The sequence below is a fragment of the Coptis chinensis genome, chromosome 3 (genome assembly GCF_015680905.1).
Source record: "Coptis chinensis isolate HL-2020 chromosome 3, ASM1568090v1, whole genome shotgun sequence".
NCBI lineage: Eukaryota > Viridiplantae > Streptophyta > Magnoliopsida > Ranunculales > Ranunculaceae > Coptis > Coptis chinensis.
The window spans coordinates 89,857,654-89,876,237 of record NC_141458.1 but is presented as its reverse complement, the minus strand read 5'-3'; the positions used below and the strand labels follow the sequence as shown (position 1 = coordinate 89,876,237).

Here is an 18,584-nt window from a genome sequence, read left to right as displayed (position 1 = left end):
TATTATGCTCCTCATAAATGTTACCTCTAATTCTTTTGGTCCCGTTTATGATGTTAACATCAACGCGCAATCCACGTATTGTTTTTTGGAGGTGATAATAAAATACAAATTCCTTATTACTTTGCAGTAAAATAATTTTTTAATAGTTTTCATTATTATCTGTTCTCATTGCCATCGTTTATATATGTATCCAAAAGTTAATGTGCAGTTTTGCTAGTATACAGAAATACAGAATAAGAACGACTAGACACACACACACACTCCTATTCCAGCAATCAACTACAACCATACAGTGGAAAGAGATGACTGGTAAAAACATTGAAACCTTTGACTGTATAACCAATTTCGACTGTGTACAGTGTACACCCACTTCTCCCTATATTTTTCTCTGGTTTCCATCTTTAAGAGTGGGTTCTTTCTACTTCATATACAAAAACTCTCTTCTGCAGCTTTGTCGAAAAGAATTTTATACCACTCCTAAGTCCTATCTAGGACTTACCTGAAAAATTCTGTTGTACCAAATCGAATGAAGGATCATGTGAAATATGTCATATTTCACAGGCTCTGGGTTCCAAAGAAAATGTTGCTGCACCCTCCTCACTCGCATCTGCAGTTTTTGATACTTCTCCTCCGGTATTGAAAGGAGAATATTCTTCAAGTTTGGAATGTTTTTCTCAGGGATTAAAACTGCAAATGCCTCCCAGTTTAAAACCTCAAAGAAGGGAGGCATGAAATTGTCTGATATAATCACAGGGACACATTCATAAAAGATGGCCTCAACCACTCTTGGGCTGTTAACCTCAAAACCCTTTGCGCAGATACAGTACTTGCTGTTCTTCATGTGCTGGACATAGTTTTCCCTGCTTTTGGTTCCACGACCCATATGGCTTGAGATTTTCATATCAGGGTCTTTGTTTTCCCAGTACTGTAGTAGGATAGGACGGAGATACCCATTTATGTCCCCAGCAAAAAAAGCGAGAATCTGCCTCTTAGAAGGAGGTTTTCCACCAAGATCTCTGAGAGGATTAGTTGCGCTACGCACATTAGTCTCTGGAAGAGACGTGTCTTTGCCAATTACAAAGCCTTCATTAACATCAGCATGGCAGAGTGCTCTAATGCACCTACTCATATGTAGCACCGTTTCATGCGGGGCCTGGGAAATACAGAGTTTATCAGAGACTACACGTGAAATTGGAGTTTCAGCTAAAAAAATGTGAAATTTAAGTCTGAAGGAGGCACGAGAAGTATACCCAATCATGACAAGCAACAAGAAAATGATCAGCTCCACCAGTTCTGTTCCAGAAAGGATATTTTGATGAGATCACGTCGTCTAGGTAATTCTTCAAGTATTCCACCAAGTTCTTACTACTGTGTGAATTAGGTACATATAAAAATAGCTCTAGCCTTCTTGTGCTAAAAGGCATATAGAAGAGGTTAGCTTTTCTAGGATCTGTTACCGAAAATTGTGTATTTCCTTCCATTTGTTTCATAAACCATCCCTCAGAAGCATAAATTCCCTTGGTTAATGGCTGGTGGAAGACGGGTCTTTCTCCTTCCCTGTAGGTGTATACTTTGAGCGTCTGTTCCATCAGTTCATAGCTCCTGCAAATATTTTTCATATTGAAGTCTTCATGTAAAGAGCTCTTCCATGGGGTAATCATTGTGTATTTGGGATTGTGCGAGATATGCATATCTTTAGAATCAACAAAACTCTCTAAAAACTGGAGCAAAACAGCTTAATTCTATAAAATAAGAAAAGATGATTGACGCGAAATCCAAAATACAAAAACTGACTTGGTCCTAATTATCTAACCAAACTAGTTATACTTAATTATGATTCAGTAAAACTGGTTTTACTTAAAAAAAAAAGACGCAGCAACATTCCTCAATAGCACGGATACTTATTCTTGTACCATTGTCACTGATCCTAATACCAGACTGATGAGCGAGTAATTATTGGATACAAAAGCATAAAACATGATATGGAGAGAAGACAATCCAGAAAGCATCATAAATCATAATTCTTATCCTTTATTTCTGTCGTCATTTTAGGTGCATTTTCTTTAAACCAGCTTAGTTTTAAACTTTTAATCAGTAACCCATCTCTCGGTACACTATCTGTGGCATGTAATGTGGATCATATCTTTATTGAGCCCCACAGGCCATAGAGAATTCCTTCTAAACTTTCTCCTTTCCACATATTTTCTTGGAGTGGGACACAAAACTCCCAGACGGTATGTCCCACAACAACTACAATATCACGTCAGTCCAATACAGCTTATAAATGATGGATATATTTCCTGTTGGTTTGTGATTGTGCTTCTACTTTTGTAAAGTACTGTAAATATTCAACTAAAAACCAATGATCATGCATAATTTATAAACTACCAACAACCATGGATGATTTCTATATGAAATTGATTTGAGGCATGTGTGTAAAGGAGGGTTTTGGTTTTCCTTTATATGCAATGAAGAGAGGAGAATGGGTTGAGGTTTTTTGGAGAGACCGAGTTCGCTGATGAGCCAGCTACCTACGTATCTTTTCTTAGTTTTTTAAGGGGAGAAAAGAATCAGGTCTCACATAGTTCAAGTATGTGGTATTTATAGGCCTAAGAGAGTGTTGATCTCTGAGACACGTGTACCCTCTTGTACATGTGTAGGGTGGAGATTATGAATGTGTGTTGGACTGGTTTTAGTATGAGTCGTGGGCTGATTGGAAGTTGGTGCGGTAGTCCCTATTTCCTGGTGGTGGGAAGTACAAATAAGATTTTGGTAATGATTACACCTTGTGGTGTTTTTGTCTGAAGCGTTCTGTCTCCAGCCGTTTGTTCATCCTGAGACATCCTTGAACGAGCTTAAGCGTACCACCTACATGAAGGGAGCTGCTCACAAATCGGATCTTGGGGGGTCGATGTCACGAAGTTAAAGCTTATGCTTTCTTGGCGTGTACAATATTCCTTAATGAGGATATTGCTCACAGATCGGTCTTGGGGGTCGATGTCCTAAGTTCGCTTATGCTTCGCGCGTGTACAATATTCATTAATGAGGATATTATTCCCCTACACAGCCCCCTCTCAGTAGATTGTTTATGTCCATGGAAACGATCTGCTGAGAGAAAAATGGAAGAACGTGTGGAGCATGAGCGAGCTGTGGTGGACGATCTGACTGAGATGCCGTAAAGTTTGAATCGTGTGGCATGATGATTTGGCGGGAAAGGAAAGTTGGCACGTGATTGGCGCATGACAGAATCGTAGCAGTTGGTAAAGAAACGTGTCGCCGCATTATTCGGAACTTTGAGAAGACAGGTCCTTGGAACACGTGTGCGGGCTAGAGCATAAGCTGTAATCATAACTTCTTGGTAACTAAACGGGCAGTTGTACAAAATCAAATTTGGGACATTCGAAAAAGTATTTCCTGTTTCTTTCTCCAGCAAAAACGCAAGCTAGGGTTTCTCAGGTTAGTGCTTCTGCTGCTGCTGCCTTTTCATTTTCAATTTGTTTTCCTCTTGTTCAAGTGCGAGTTGTTGAGTAAGTAGGTCAGTGTTAGGTTGTAGGGTTTAAGCTTGAGTAGTTGATAAGAAGGAGACGTCATAATGTCTGATTCTGACGATACTCGATCGAAGGTTCGGGAGGTTTCATTAAGTTGTGGTGAGTATGAGGATGATAATGAAGAATCGGTGAGTGTTGGCATTCAAGTTGAGTTGGATGAGGAAGTTAGGGTAGACGAGGGTAATACACGATCCGGCCGGGGGAAGGTCTTTGTAGCCGATCACGTCGGTCGAGGGGAGAGTTCGTCGTCAAGTGAGTTGCCCCAGGGCGGTGGATCGTCGTCTTTGCGAGCTCGTTCCCGAACCGGCGGCGGCTTATGGGATCAACGTTCCGATCTAAAGATATTAGAACCACGGTTGAGTGAAAATGTGCGTAGTGAGGAGTACAACCCGCCCGAATGGTGGGGTAATCATCTGTGAGAGGCGGTGAGGAGCGTATATGCAAATACCATTCTGGCGGTTTGTGACTTCTTGGCTCATTGTTGGAAGTCTCCTTGTCGGTTTGTTGGTAACACCTAGCGGCTGTTTTAGGGTGTTCGACACATTGAATGTGAGTGGGAATACCACATAGGGGTATCCGACATAATTGAACATTATGTTGTGAAGGCGATCCGTAATCCCGAACTTTAGTTTGCAAACGATGGCGACGCGTTACATTTGTGATTAACGGTGTAAGCAACGAGGGCCCGGACAAAGAGTCGTTCTTTGCTAGTTGGCAACTTCGTATAGCGGATGTAGGTTGCAAACTAGGATTTGTAACATATCCGGTGAGTAGGAATGTCTTTCTTTTGTCACTTTACTTGGTGATTTACTGTTGTTCTAACTGACCCATGTCTTTGTTTTGCTTGTAGATTTTTCTGTGAAAACGCGAACTGGCCGTGGGGAGATAGAGAGGTTCGCGCGGGTGACTCTAACGAGAAAAAACAAAGCGAAAGGCGCTTTCGAATTTGCTCATTTCTTTGTGAAAAAGGTGGGCTGCGATCCGGGAAAAGAAAGGCTCTCAAAGGACCGAGCTCGAGGTCGGACTAAGGCGAGGGTGATGGAGATCTTGTGCGAGTGATCCGTAACGCGGAAGATAGGAACCGGGCTCGTGGCGACTTGAGACGACCCTCGGAGGTGGTGCTTCGGGGCAGTGGGTCGAGCTCGACTTCGAAGAAGTCGATTGATGCTCCTTTAGAAAGAGAGGCGGTGGTTCTTCAATCCTCGTGTAAGAGCGGTCGGAGAAGAAAGAAAAATGGCGCCTCCGAGCAAGATCTTTGCCGAAGTTGCCAAAAAGTTGCACGGCATGCTCTTGGGGAAAGCTCAGTAGCGGGGGTGGTTCTCGGTGGTGGTCAAAGCCGGTGCTTCGGTTTGCTCGCCCGAGTCGGGTCGCGACCGGGCGGGTCATGGACTTAGCCCGGCTTTGGGGTGGGGTCTAGTCCGTCTCCTGTGGTGCGAGAACCTAGTCCGCTGGTGAAAGCGAAGGGTCCTTGTAAAGCTAGTGGAAAGTCAGTTATGGTTGCGGACGACTTAGAGTCACAGTTTGTGTATTTAGACGACAACGGGGTTCAACGAATCGTGAGGCTGAACCCGATTGTAGCCAGTCGAGTAAGGTATCGGCTTGTCTGTTAAAACAGATAGCTCTGGACGGCAACCGTAAGGAGTTTGATGACAAAGGGCTGGCTGATAACCTGAAGCGGATGGAAATCGCGTAATGTCTGGTACGTGGATCTGTCCCCGTTTGATGTGTCTGTTCGCTTATGTACGCTACTGTGACCTGGTTAATAACATTTGTGTGCAATTGCAGCTTGTAAGTGGGTTTCAGAAGTTGAAGGAGATTGCTCAGTTCGCGGAAGCAGATAGAGAAGCCGTGGTGAAGGCGGATGAAATGAAAAAACGTTGGGGACGCTAAGATGGAACGTGAGGAGCTTGAAGACTGAAGAAAGCACACCAAAGCTCGAAGTCCGCCAAGATCTTTGAAGATACCGATACCGAAGATCCGAGGCTAAAACTACGAAGTCTTTGAAGAGAGCCATTCCATTCCCGTATTTGTGGAAATTGGTAATCATTTGAGCGAGTATGCCTTACCTTTGCCGCGGAAGGTTACTCGGGGCCTTCTGAAGGCCTTTGACGACACGGATCTCGACTTTGTTGAGTTTGGAAAGCGGACTATAACGCTTTGAAGGAGGAGCATGCACGCGGGATGTCTCGCATGCAATGGAACAAAAAGCGGGGGATGTCGGTAGCGTTCTCGCTCCTTCAGTGGTCATTCCAGAAGCCGTGGTACCGCGAGCTGAAGCTGCTGTGTCTAAAGTGCTTATGAGTTTGGATTTGGATGGAGTGTCTGTTGTGGTTGAAGGGAGGGATGCTGAAATTGACGAGTCACTTGTGGCTGGAGAGCTAGTTATTGCGCCTAGAGATGGTGAGTTGTAAGTTCATCTTGTTAATCTGTTTGCTTGTAAGCTGTGATACAATAGAGCTGGTTTCTTGGGGTAACTTGGGCAGTTCGCCTTTCTTGCTTTTATGTGCTACCACTCTGAAGGATCTGGTACCATATGATGATGAATATTGCTTAGCCGGGTTGGATTTCCTGAGTAGGCTCAGCAACTCGGCTAAGGAACGAACTGTGGTTGTGGCCTATCTGAACAGGTCGTTTTTTGCTTATATGCTATGCTCGTTGCTTGTTTCCCTGTTGTGTGTGTCGTTTATTTGATTGAATATATGAACGGTGATACTGCTTTAACTATGCATGTCAGATGGAATGTGGTGATAACTGACCTGTAGGCTTGGATGAGCGTCCTGTCGTTAAATTGTCTTTAGCTTTAGGTACCGCCTGTAATGAGGTTACTAGATCGCTGTGATCTGCACATAGAGTAGGACGCATGGTGTTCTGTTCATCGCCGAGAATGGGAGTATTTCCTCACGTGTGTGACACGTGTAGGAAAATGAGCAGTACAAGGAGCGTAATGATGGCGGGCAGGTGGCCTGACGTTTGGCGTCTCAAGGTAATTATGATGTGCTTAGGGAAAAGACGTTACCTAATAAGTAAAACTGTTCGTAGAATATCAAAGGTATTTGCTTGGCTTCTTGTCTTAGCTCATCTCTGCCTTATCGCTGTGCACTACCTCCATCGCTGCTTCTACAGGTACGTTTGTTTTCATTTTGGAATGTGATCTCTTTAAGAATGAGTTGGTGTACAGTTTTAACTCATGCGGTGTTATCTCTGTTCGTAAGTTTGATCATGGCAAGGTGCCGCCCATATGTGAGAGGAGAAGGGAGTATGAGAGAGACTTCGCCTCTGATAATGGAGGAGATGGAGTTCGATCCTCATGTGCACGATGATCGTGGTAAGAGGAAGGATGTTTCTGTAGGATTCAAGGGCAACAAGCGACCTAGGAGAGCTGGTCGTCCGGCTGGTGGCATTGTGTTTAGGTGGCCACGGCGGGTAGGAGACACCGATCCTCATCTTTGCGGAGCCGTAGCGACTGAAAGCAAAAGTCGCCAAGTCGGTGGTGAGTTAAGTCCCCCAGCGATCTTGAGGATGTGGGAGCGAATTCTACTACACGGGAAGGCGGGGAAGAAGCGTCTGATTAAACGCCAGATCGGTAGTAGCTTCCACTCGGCACCCATAGCGACTAGCCTTCTGAAGGGGATAGTCTTTTATGGTGACAAGGCGGAGGTGAAAGATGAAGATATGGAGACGTTGTTAGGGACGATGGATATGGCCGCTTGTTTGGTGAGCTCCTTATGCGCTAAGTTGTTGTGTTTGTTTCCAGGGCAATTTTGATCTTTAACTTTGTACGCGCAGTTTCTTGCAAAACGTTGAGACTGATGATAACCCTCACGTCAAGCTAGGATGTATGCGAGCTGTGTGGGGGGCTGACAAGAGGAAGCTAGAGGTGATGACCAACAAGTATTAGAATACTACTGCCGAGAACGTTGCGTTGGTTACAGATATGAGTGATCTAAAGGGGGAGTTAGCTGAGGTGACTGCATATGCCAAAAAATGTCAAAGGGTAGCATGCAAAGCCGTATAAGTATTATACCGGCGGCTTTCGCGATATGCGCTCTGACGGGCGAAGTATCACGTCTGAAAGCGATTGAAGGCGAGGAGCAGGGGCAAGGTATCGCGGCGTGATCTTTGAGATCTGCGCGGACACCTTTAATCTACTAAGCGCGGAAGATAAGCATGTCTTGACTGATATTTGATGATGCAATCTATCTTTGTCTATTTCAGCGAAAAATTGTGAGTGTTGTTTACGTTCTCCTATCTTATATGAGAGTTAACAATAGAGCTGTGTCTTCAGGCTTGCCTGAGCAGTTCGCTACTTTGGTACAGAGAATTGGTTTCCACGGAAGTGGCAATTCGATGCTTTGTTAAATTTGTAATAGGCACCGATCTGGATTTCTTGGGTAGGCCCTGCAGATCGGTGGATCTAGTTGTTGTGGCGTTGGCCAAGTATTGCTACTGATTGTGTTCAGAATGCATGTTTCTGATTAACTGCTTGTAGTTAGCATCCTGCTTATTATGCATGTGGCTTGAAATAACTGAGGAGCTTGAGACTTAGATCAGAGACACGTTTTGCCTGTGATTAGCGCTTTCTTCCTTGTTCATCATGTTATAAGAGAAGAAACGCTGGGAGCATTCTAGATAATCTGAGTCTAGAATTGAGAGTTCTCCACTAGGTGCATTGATCTGAGCTTAGAAGTAATACTCAAGAGAGTGTTTTGCTCAGGCAGAGCGTGTTGGCTTATAGAAGCGTAATGCTCATGGAGAATGTTCTCGTATGGTCGACTCTAGAAGTATAGGTTCTTCAACGAGCGAGGTTCGGAGAGGCTGTAGAGCTTGTAAGCTCCAGAGAGCTGTCTACTCACGGAAAGCGTTCTCGTTTGGTCGATCCTAGAAACATAGGTCCTCGACTTGACAAGACTTGGAGAGGCTGTGGAGCCTATAAGCTCTAGAGAGTTGTCTGCTCACGGAGAGCGTTCTCGTTTGGTCGATCCTAGAAATATAGGTCCTCGACTTGACAAGACTTGGAGAGGTCGGAGCTCCGTAAGCTCCAGAGTTATGCGCTTCACCGGAGAAATGTTCTCGTTTGGTCGATCCTAGAAATATAGGTCCCTCGACTTGACAAGACTTGGAGAGGCTGGAGCTGTAAGCTCGGCAGAGTTGTCGCTTCACCTGGAGAGTGTTCTCGTTTGGTCGATCCTAGAAATATAGGTCCTCGACTTGACAAGACTTGGAGAGGTTGGAGAGCTCCGTAGAGTCGCACGCTCCGGAGCCGATCCTAGAAATATAGGTCCTCGACTTGACAAGACTTGCTCACTCGAGGAGGCTCCACGGAGAGGCGTTCGTTTGGTCGATCCTAGAAATATAGGTCCTCGACTTGACAAAACTTGGAGAGGCTGTGGAGCCCGTAAGCTCGGATAGTCGTGCGCTCCGCGAGGCGTTCTCGTTTTGCTTTCGGCGAGCATTAGACCATGTAAGTGTCTTGGTCGTTTCTTCGGTCTTAATTGTATGACTTTTCGATGCAAGTAAATGGAGTAGATTGTAATAGGAACATAAGAAAATTAACCTTGAGTTTATACTAAATGAAAAACGGAATATACAACATCAGTGATTTTACTGATAAAATTTTTTCAGCAGATAAGTATTCCAAGGGTGAGGTAACAATTTCCCCTCTTGGGTTTTTATCCAGTATGCTCCATTGCCGACAACGCGTTCCACGATGTTTAGGCCTTCCCATGTAGGTGCTAACTTGGAGTCGTCTTGTGTCTTTTTCCATTACGATGGGCGTACTGTGGAGTAGAAAATGCATGAACGAACTTCCACTTGACTAGAAATTTTTTAACTGTTCTGCCTTTGAATTGGGAGCCATTGTCCATCACTAGTGTATGTGGCAAACCAAACCTGGTGATGATGTAAGTCCAGATGAAATTTCTGACATGTGATTCTTTGATATGCGCTAAAGGAATGGCTTCGACCCACTTAGTGAAATAGTCGGTTCGCGGCTAAGGCGAAGCGAAACCGCGATTTTTACGTGGGATGAATGGTCCCATGATGTCCATGCCCCACATACGAAATGGCCATGATCTCGCTATACTGATCAGCTCGCGAGCGGGTTGGATGATATTGTGGCCAAATGTTTGGCATTTTATACACTTGAGGACGTATGCTTTGGCATCAATCTGCATACGGGGCCAAAAGTATCCTTGGGAAATGGCTTTGTGGGCTAAAGAGCGACCTCCGGCATGATTTCCACATTCTCCTTCATGGATTTCCGCAAAAATCAATTGACCCTGTTCTGGAGTAATGCACCGCAAGTGTGGTCCACCAGCAGATTTCCTAAATAACTTGTTATGAAATAAGCAATAACGACGTGCTTGATATGGGATTTTCCTGGCCTTGGTACGTTCTATAGGGAGCGTGCCATGCTGGATGTAGTCTATGATGGGCTGCATCTATGTCTGACTCAACTGATCGGCGGAGAGAGGGAACAGATCGCTTATTTCTAGGGCGTGCTCGACTTGATACGCAGGTCGGTCGACTACTTCAATGAGTAGTTGTCTTGGGACGCAATTCAGAGTTTGAGTGGCTAAGTAAGCTAAAGCTAATCGTGGCGGTTCTTCGTCCACGCAAAAATGATGTATGGTAGCTTTCTTAAAATAAGGCAATAAATGATGAACGACTTGAAGATATTTGAAAGGTTACCTTCATGGGTAGTGTACTCTTTTGCAACTGGCAAAGCGACCGATTCGCGAAGTCACTAAAGACTTGAAGTTCCCGTACAATCGAGTTGTAGGCGCCATCACGAAGTCCCATGATCAATGCTTCAGACTCCGCCTGTTGTTGGAAGTTCGCGAAGTCGATTCGAACCGACTTCTCTATCATAGTTCCATCGGTGACACTAAGGCGACCCGATGCCACCCGGTTGCTAGAGTCATCTACAAAAGAGAGACCGATTGATTTGATCGTTCCTTTGTGTCTGCGAGCTCCGTTTACGGTTCCCGATTTGGGTCATCGACGGAAATCTGCTAGGGAATATCGGCGACTTGACCTTTCGAGAAGTTCGAGGTACAAACTCCATGTGGTGTTAAAGAGCTCTTCGCCCATCTTGCCATACGAGTAGTCTTGTTTTCTTTGTGGAAGATTTTCTTCAAGGGAGGTCGGTAAGTACTTTGATCGGATGTGCTTGAAAGTATGGCCTGAATTTTCTTGCCGAATATAACAAAGCAAGTCACGGCTCTTTCAATGAAAGAATAATTCTTTTCAATTTGGCGTGGCGTCTTACTTGTAAAGTAGATCGGTTTTACGTTGTTCTCCTCTTTGAAGAGAACCGAAATGATGGCGGTTCGATCTTGCTAGATAGAGCCCCGTGTTTCTCCATCCGTTGGTTTGGCTAAGGCGGAGGCGGTGGTGAGGTACTCTTTGAGAGTGGCGAATGCTTGGTGGCATTGATCGTTCCACGAAATTGCTTCGCCTTTTAGGAGTTGGAGGAACGGTCGGCACTTATGTCCGACACCACGGATATGAATCGGTTGAGTCAAATACCGACCATGCACGACAACCGTATCTGTTTCTTTATGCGTGGATCGGGCATGTCTAAGAATGCTTCGGATTTGGTCCGGATTTGCTTCGATCCTCATTTTGACACGATATCCTAGAAACTTTCCGGAGGACGCTCCAAAGAGGCATTTCTCTGGGTTCAACTTCATTCAAGTTCGGCGTAACCTGGAGAACGCTTGCTCAAGGTGAGTGAAGTGGTCACTTGCTTTCTTACTTTTGACGACCATGTCGTCGATGTAAACCTCCATGGTATCTCCTAACATATCCTGGAACATGTCAGTTACCAGACGTTGATACGTCGCTCCAGCGTTCTTAAGGCCGAACGGGAGAACGTTGTAGCAATAAATTCCTTGCTCTGTAATGAACGAGGTCTTCTCTTGATCCTCCTCAGCGAGTGGGATTTGGTTGTATCCGCTGTACACATCCATGAAGGAGAGAAGTTCATGACCACAGGTTTGGTCGACAAGTCGGTCAATGCAAGGTAGGGGAAAACTATCTTTCGGTGTTTCTTGATTGACATTCGTGAAATCGACGCATAGGCAAACTGTTCCATTCTTTTTGGGGACCGCGACGATGTTAGCGATCCAGTCTGGATAGTCTACCTTTCTGATGAAACCGACTTGCTTGAGTTTGTCGACCTCGTCATTGATGGCTTTTGAAATCGCAGAGATAATCGGCGAGGCCGTTGGCGAACTAGTCTAGCATTGGGATTTACATTTAATCTATGACATGCTACATTAGGATCTATTCCAGGCACGTCGATATACAACCAAGCGAAAACATCTTTATTCATGGCCAAAAAGTTTACAAGTTGGGCCTTGAGTGTGGGGCCAAGGTTAGCCCCTACATATACGAACTTGGGATCATCCTCAGTTCCTAGGTTCACTCGCTCTCTGTCTGCATGTTGAGGTGTTGTCTTTGGCGCTGATGCTTCCTCAGATGGTGATACTTTATCGATCTGAGGGAGAGTGAAATTGGCCGCACGAGCTGGAGCGATATCTGTGGCGAAGACAACAGGGGCTGGAATGGCCTCTGTGGTCATGACAACAGAGTCTCGAGTGACCTCCGGAATTGATATTTGTTGTGCAAAACATGACGACGCGACTTTTGGGGTGCTAACTGGTGGAACAACAACAGCGGAGGTAACTTCTAGGGTCTTGACTGCTGGATTGACAACAACTGATGTGACTTCGAGGATCCGACCTGGTGGATCGACAATGGTTGGACTGACTTCTGGAGTTAAAACAGACGACTGATCCTTCTTGCTGGAGCCCCCAACGTGCTGTTTTGATGCTTTGGCTCTGACCTCGGCAACCAGGTCTTTGGCCATTGTATAACTGGTGGGCTCGTTCCTTGTGTGGATTGGTACACTGTCGGTCTTACTTGCTGATAGGATTTGATTACAATGATACGCTTCAAAGGCGATTCTTTGCTAGCGAGTTCCATCATTCCTCTAGGGCTGGAAAACGGAGAGCTTGAATCACAATGTTGGCGGTATAGCTTGCATTTGATGGATCCAACGCCATCCTATATGGCATTGTAGGGCGATGGATGTCTAAAACGGCGTGTATTGCGGTGACTTTTTGTCTTCGAGACCCTACCGATCTCGGGAGTATGATGTCACCGACGGGCCCCCCCGAGCCATTGAACCCGTAAAGGGGGAGCAATCGGATCTATGAGGACTTATTTGGGTAAGCTCATCTCTTGAGCGGTGTGATAGAATAAAATGTCGACGAGCTCGAATTCGTCGGGGACGCTTTGATCCCGTCGCTAAGCTTGACGTGGATGACAAGTCGTCGTTGTGAGGGAGGCGAACCTTGTTGAGGTCGGCCTCTATGAAAATGATATCTCCCGAAGTTGCGACTGAGCCGGGAGCATGTCTTTGCTGTGAAGTGAAATGATACACTTCCGAAGAGGCCGACCACGGCGTCTTTTCTCTCTGAAGGAGGTTCTGAGAATCATCGGGGAAAGTAATCATATGAATGGTTCTAGCATTATCCGCGATCGACGAGTCTTTTTCTTAAACCGTGGCGAAACGATCTGGGGCGCCCTTCTTTTTGGGATGAGCTTGAACCTCTTGGTGGTTCTGGAAGGCGGAGATCGATCAACGTGCTTTTCGCGAGCCATAAGTTTATAGCGCAAGTCTCCGTCGGGGAATATTGGTTATCTTGTTTAATATGACCGGCTTCCACGAGGTCCCGGAGATAGTGCTTAAGCCCCCAGCACGCATTGGTTTCATGGCATTTTGCTTTGTGGAATCGCTTGCATAGGGCTTGTCAGGTCGATCTATTGGTTGCCTCACATTTGGTCGGAAGTATGAGGCTCGCTGGATCTTGTCCAGTATGTAACTGGGGGAGCGTGTCAAGACAACGAACTCTCTGCTATTGTCTTAGGTGCCGCCTTTAGGTGCTGGATCGACTTTTCGCACGCACGCAGGGTGTGATCGAGATCGCCGCCACCTCCTCGGTCCTCGGCTAAGCCATGGAACTTCAAACTTTCTTGCAACTTAATATACTTGTCTACCCGAGCGTATAGTTATGACAGCGTTTCTGGGCGTTCTTTCATCAATGATCTGAAGAGGTCGGTATTACGCACTCGATAGGCGTTAGAAAATGCCGGTGGCAAAAGACTCTTTCGGGCCTTTTCATACCCTAACATTTCGGCCTTGAACCGTCTAAAATTGGCGAATGGTTTCATCTTCCCCGAATGATAGCCGAACGATGAGTCAAGATCCGCTTTTTAGATGCATTTGTTACACGTATTGGTAGCAAACGGTCGATAAAATTTGCTCAAAGGGGTTTGATAGAATCGGACTCAAGTGAGAAGAACCAATCAAGTGTGCCATCCTTGAGACTGGCTGGAAATAATCGACAGTGAAGGTGATCAAACTCGGGGGAGCTGTAAAGCGCTAGACTTTGAATGTATCAAGCCACATGCTGACCAGGGCACGTGCTGCCATCGTACATTGGGAAACGTGGCTGGATAAAATCTTGTGGAGAGGGTTTATTGAGAACCCGGACCGAAAACGAGATCGCAGCGGTATGTCTTGAGCATTTTTTGAACAATCTGGGTCGGATCCTTTTTTACTGCGCTCTGGCCGATCCTTTGCGATAATTCGTTAATCTGTTGATTAACTTCGTTGATGCCGTTCTCAGCGATGTTACTAACTGGTTGTTGTTGGTAAGCATCTACCTGTGCTCGTAAAGCAACATTTTCTTGCCTGAGCAAGGAAATGCTCTCGTTTGTTAAACCCAGCTGGTTTGCGAGGTTTTGAACTTGAGCTTCGAGGCTTGCCATGCTTCGTGGGCTTGAGAATTGGTGATTTTTGGGTTGAGTGACAGTGATTTCTCAAGTAATCGAAACCACAGACGGCGCCAATGTAAAGGAGGGTTTTGGTTTTCCTTTAGATGCAATGAAGAGAGGAGAATGGGTTGAGGTTTTTTGGAGAGACCGAGTTCACTGATGAACGAGCTGCCTACGTATCTTCTCTTGGTTTTTTAAGGGGAGAGAAGAATCAGGTCTCACGTAGTTCAAGTAGGTGGTATTTATAGACCTAAGGGAGTGTTGATCTCTGAGACACGTGTACCCTCTTGTACATGTGTAGGGTGGAGATTATGAATGTGTGTTGGACTAGTTTTAGTATGAGTCGTGGGGCTGATTGGAGGTTGGGGGGGTAGCCCCTATTTCCGGTGGTGGGAAGTACAAGTAAGATTTTGGTAATGATTACACCTGGTGGTATTTTTTTGCGTCCAGGCGTTACGTCTCCAAATTGTTTGTTAGATCTGAGACATCCTTGAACAAGCTTAAGCGTACCACCTACATGAAGGGAGCTGCTCACAGATTGGTCTTGGGGGTCGATGTCCTGAGTTCGCTTATGCTTCGCACGTGTACAATATTCCTTAATGAGGATATTGCTCACAGATCGGTCTTGGGGGTCGATGTCCTGAGTTCGCTTATGCTTCGCGCGTGTACAATATTCCTTAATGAGGATATTGCTCCCCTACAATGTGTGTACTCCCCCCTCTTACTAACATGAACATACATTATTTCATACGTAGAAAACCATCAAAAACAGTACAGGAAGACAATGAAAGCACACGTGCATGAGAACTTGGTAGCGATCCTCAATTTATCTTATGGAAACTTGTCCATATCCAAAAAAAAAACAAGTTCTGCGCCCAGCACCATGCTAGTTAATTCAGGAATCCAGTCTTCACTTACCTAAATTACATATATCGATCAGTAAGAAACTACGAATTTTCTGGGATCAGATAGCAAGCTAGAAATTGAGTATTTGTTTTGGTTCAGTATCTTGACGTTACAAGCAGTGATGGATAAGCCAACGAAAACAAACAAATTAATTAAAACAGTAAGAGTTTCGCCATAGAGGTAACTACCATGCTATATATGGTGTTCAAAGTAACAAAGTTAGAAAGACTAGTAAGATTGTATGTACCTTTTAAACATAGAAATGTTCCAGAAAAGAGGAGCATATAGCTCTCGGTCTTTATCTAGGATAGGAGCATTCTCAATCTGTGATTTCGCAGATAGGATTTCCTGGTCACGTACTGAAGACCATCTTCGTATCTTCTACAACCAGTGGAATAATATGCAAACTCGTTCTCTTATTCAGAAATAAATGGGAAAAAAAGAAGAAGAAGAATTAGAAACAACTTCCTGAGTACATATGTGTAAGGCATACCGTTGAATGGGATGAGGCACGACTCTTAAGTAAGAGTGTTCATTTCCGATATTGATGTTATTGGTGTCTGAGGCAACTCCAATATTGACCCAGAGGAATTATTTGATATTGAAATATTTGTAGAGGAAATATTACCAATCATATAGGAGTCCTGAGAAGACTGTTCAGCTGAATGGGCGGTTATTCCAATTGACGGAACCATGCCAGAAGGAAAGAGAGATAGCAGACCATTTCCACATGGAATTGATAAGAACTGAAGAATCAAAACCATAGAGGCGATCACTCCCATCAAGAAAAGCAGTTTCCTGGTGTCGATCTGACATAACTTCTGATATTCAAGTGGAAAATCCATAACTAACGAACTACCAGCAACAAATGTAGCATAAAAACTAACCAATCAGCAGCTGGAGGTTCAAAGTACCGCTAATCCAACATTGCCAAAATCCAAAATTCAGCCAGCCATGCGAGTTTATGCTAATGGCTTCAACACAGTAAGTACTTCATTCAATCTCAAAATGCACCGACAATATATTGCCACACAAACAATAGTATTAGGGGCTATTTGTTTTTTTGGGTTAAGTTATAAGAGGGTCTTATAAGACCATGTGTTATAAGAGGGTCTTATAAGATGGTCTTATAAAGTGGTTTGTTTTTTATTTAAGTTCCTTTATAAAGCGCTTGTAAAAAAAAAAAAAAATACATGACATCTTTATAGATGGTTATTTGACAAATATAACCCTACTTTTACATCACATTTAACTTGAATATATTAATTTGAAACAAACGTATAGTTTGATTTTCGGTTTTAAATCAATTTTGATAATTAGAATATCGATTTTAGAAAACTACCTTAATTGGCGGTAGTGGTGGTAGTGGTCTTAATAGCACGGTGGTGGTGGTAGTGGAGGTGATGATATTAGTTTGAATAGCACGGTGATGGTGGTGGTAGTAGAAGTGGTGAATATCTTAATAGCACGGTGGTGGTAGTGGTGATAGTCTTAATAGTACGGTGGTGGTGGTAGTGGAGGTGATGATATTGGTCTTAATAGTACGGTGGTAATGATGGTGGTGGTGGTAGTGGTGGTTTTAATAGCACAGTGGTGGTGGTGATAGTCTTAATAGTACGGTGGTAGTAGTGGTGGAGGTAATGATGGTGGTGGTGGTAGTGGCGGCAGTGGTGGTGGTGGTAGCCGGTGGTGGCTAGGGTAATAGAGTTATTTGGAAAATAAGATAATGAAAAAAAAAGAAGAAGAGAAGAGAAATGAAATTTAGGAGTATATGGACGGGGGTGTTTGAGTCATTTTTCAAGTTATAAGACTTATAGAATTGAAGTAGATCCAATTTTGGTACTTGTAGAATTGGAGCCTCTTATAAGACATTTATAGTAGAATGCCTCTTATAAGAGACAAAAAAACAAACAAAAAAAATGTCCAAAATCACTAGACCACATCTTATAAGAGGTTATAAGACCTCAAGATCATATAAGAGGCAAAACAAATGGCCCCTTAGTATATATATATAATGTTAAGCATAAAAAAACAGTATCACTGAGCATGCAATAAAGAAGTTGCTTCTTCAACTTCTTTTTTCTTGTAGTCGTAGTAGTGGCTTGTTGCTAGAAATGCTCCTGATTGTGATGACAATATTCACGTGACGTAATTGTAATAGCCCCTGTTTATTTCGTGATATTACGATTCTATGCCATTATATTGACGTGTTTTTAGTTTTTATTTTTTGTCTACACCAAACTGAGGCAATTATTAATCAAGAAATTGGTTCGAACTCCGAAGGCCCATTTTCCCAGCGTTTTTTTTTAAATCACTTACAAGGATAATTTTCGGGTGAAAATAAATATTTTTCGATTTTACCTTTTTTGTCATTTTGCAATGAACAATGAATGTTCATACCTTATGTTGATATATAAACAGTGATTGTTCATACCCAAATAGGTGAACGTACCTCATACAATATGTTGATGTATGAACAGTGATTGTAGTTCATAGCTCATGTTGAGGTATAAACAATGATTGTTCATGTTCCAATAGGTGTTCTTACTGATCATACAGTATGTTGAGATATAAACAAGGGTATGAACAATGAGTGTTCATAGCTCATGTTGAGGTATGAACAATCAATCATACTCCAATATGTGTTATTAGTGATCATACATTATGTTGAAGTATGAACAGTGATTGTTCATACCCCAAATATACAGGATTTGGGTTTAATCTCCCTGCTACAGAAATCGGTACGTTAAGACCCCCTCAAATCTTTTCTCACCTCAAAATCTCACTGCTTTTAAGAAAATAAGAAACTGTCCAAAATACCCCCACGTAAATATTCTCGTGAACTAATATTTTCTCACCACGCTTCCTTATCGCTTCCATCTCTCTGGCTAGCTTTTTATATCTGAAGCATCTTCTACTGCAAATTCTCATAGTACACGAGTAAATTCTCTATTTTCTCATCAACAAAAAAAAATGAAAGCAACAAAAGAGAAAAATAAAACTCTACAATTTTGAAAAAAGCTAAAAATCCAACAAAAAAAAAACAACCTTCAAGTTCTAGAAGAGATGGAGATGAAATTGAGAAGATGGCTGCTCCAAAAACTACGAACAAACCAAATCTTGTTAAAATCACTTCAAGTTTTCATAGTTTTGCAATTTCAAGTTTAGATTTTTATGTTTGTGTATGTAGTAGTTTCACTATGCATTTTTATATTTTTGTAGTTGTTTTTACTCTTCATTCTTAAATTTGCATAGTATTTTTTTATTTGTTTTTTCATATTT

At 43.5% G+C, this 18,584-nt stretch overlaps 1 pseudogene across 1 annotated transcript; it reads right to left on the bottom strand.

The window, feature by feature from the left end:
- Positions 1 to 303: 303 nt before the first annotated feature.
- Positions 304 to 16,321, bottom strand: LOC147511536 (putative glycosyltransferase At5g03795; annotated as a pseudogene). Its single transcript, XR_015219431.1, has 4 exons — positions 15,796 to 16,321; positions 15,550 to 15,680; positions 1,251 to 1,602; positions 304 to 1,153 (listed from the first exon to the last, which is right to left on the bottom strand). The product of XR_015219431.1 is annotated as a putative glycosyltransferase At5g03795 (transcript).
- Between the last annotated feature and the right edge of the window lie 2,263 nt (positions 16,322 to 18,584).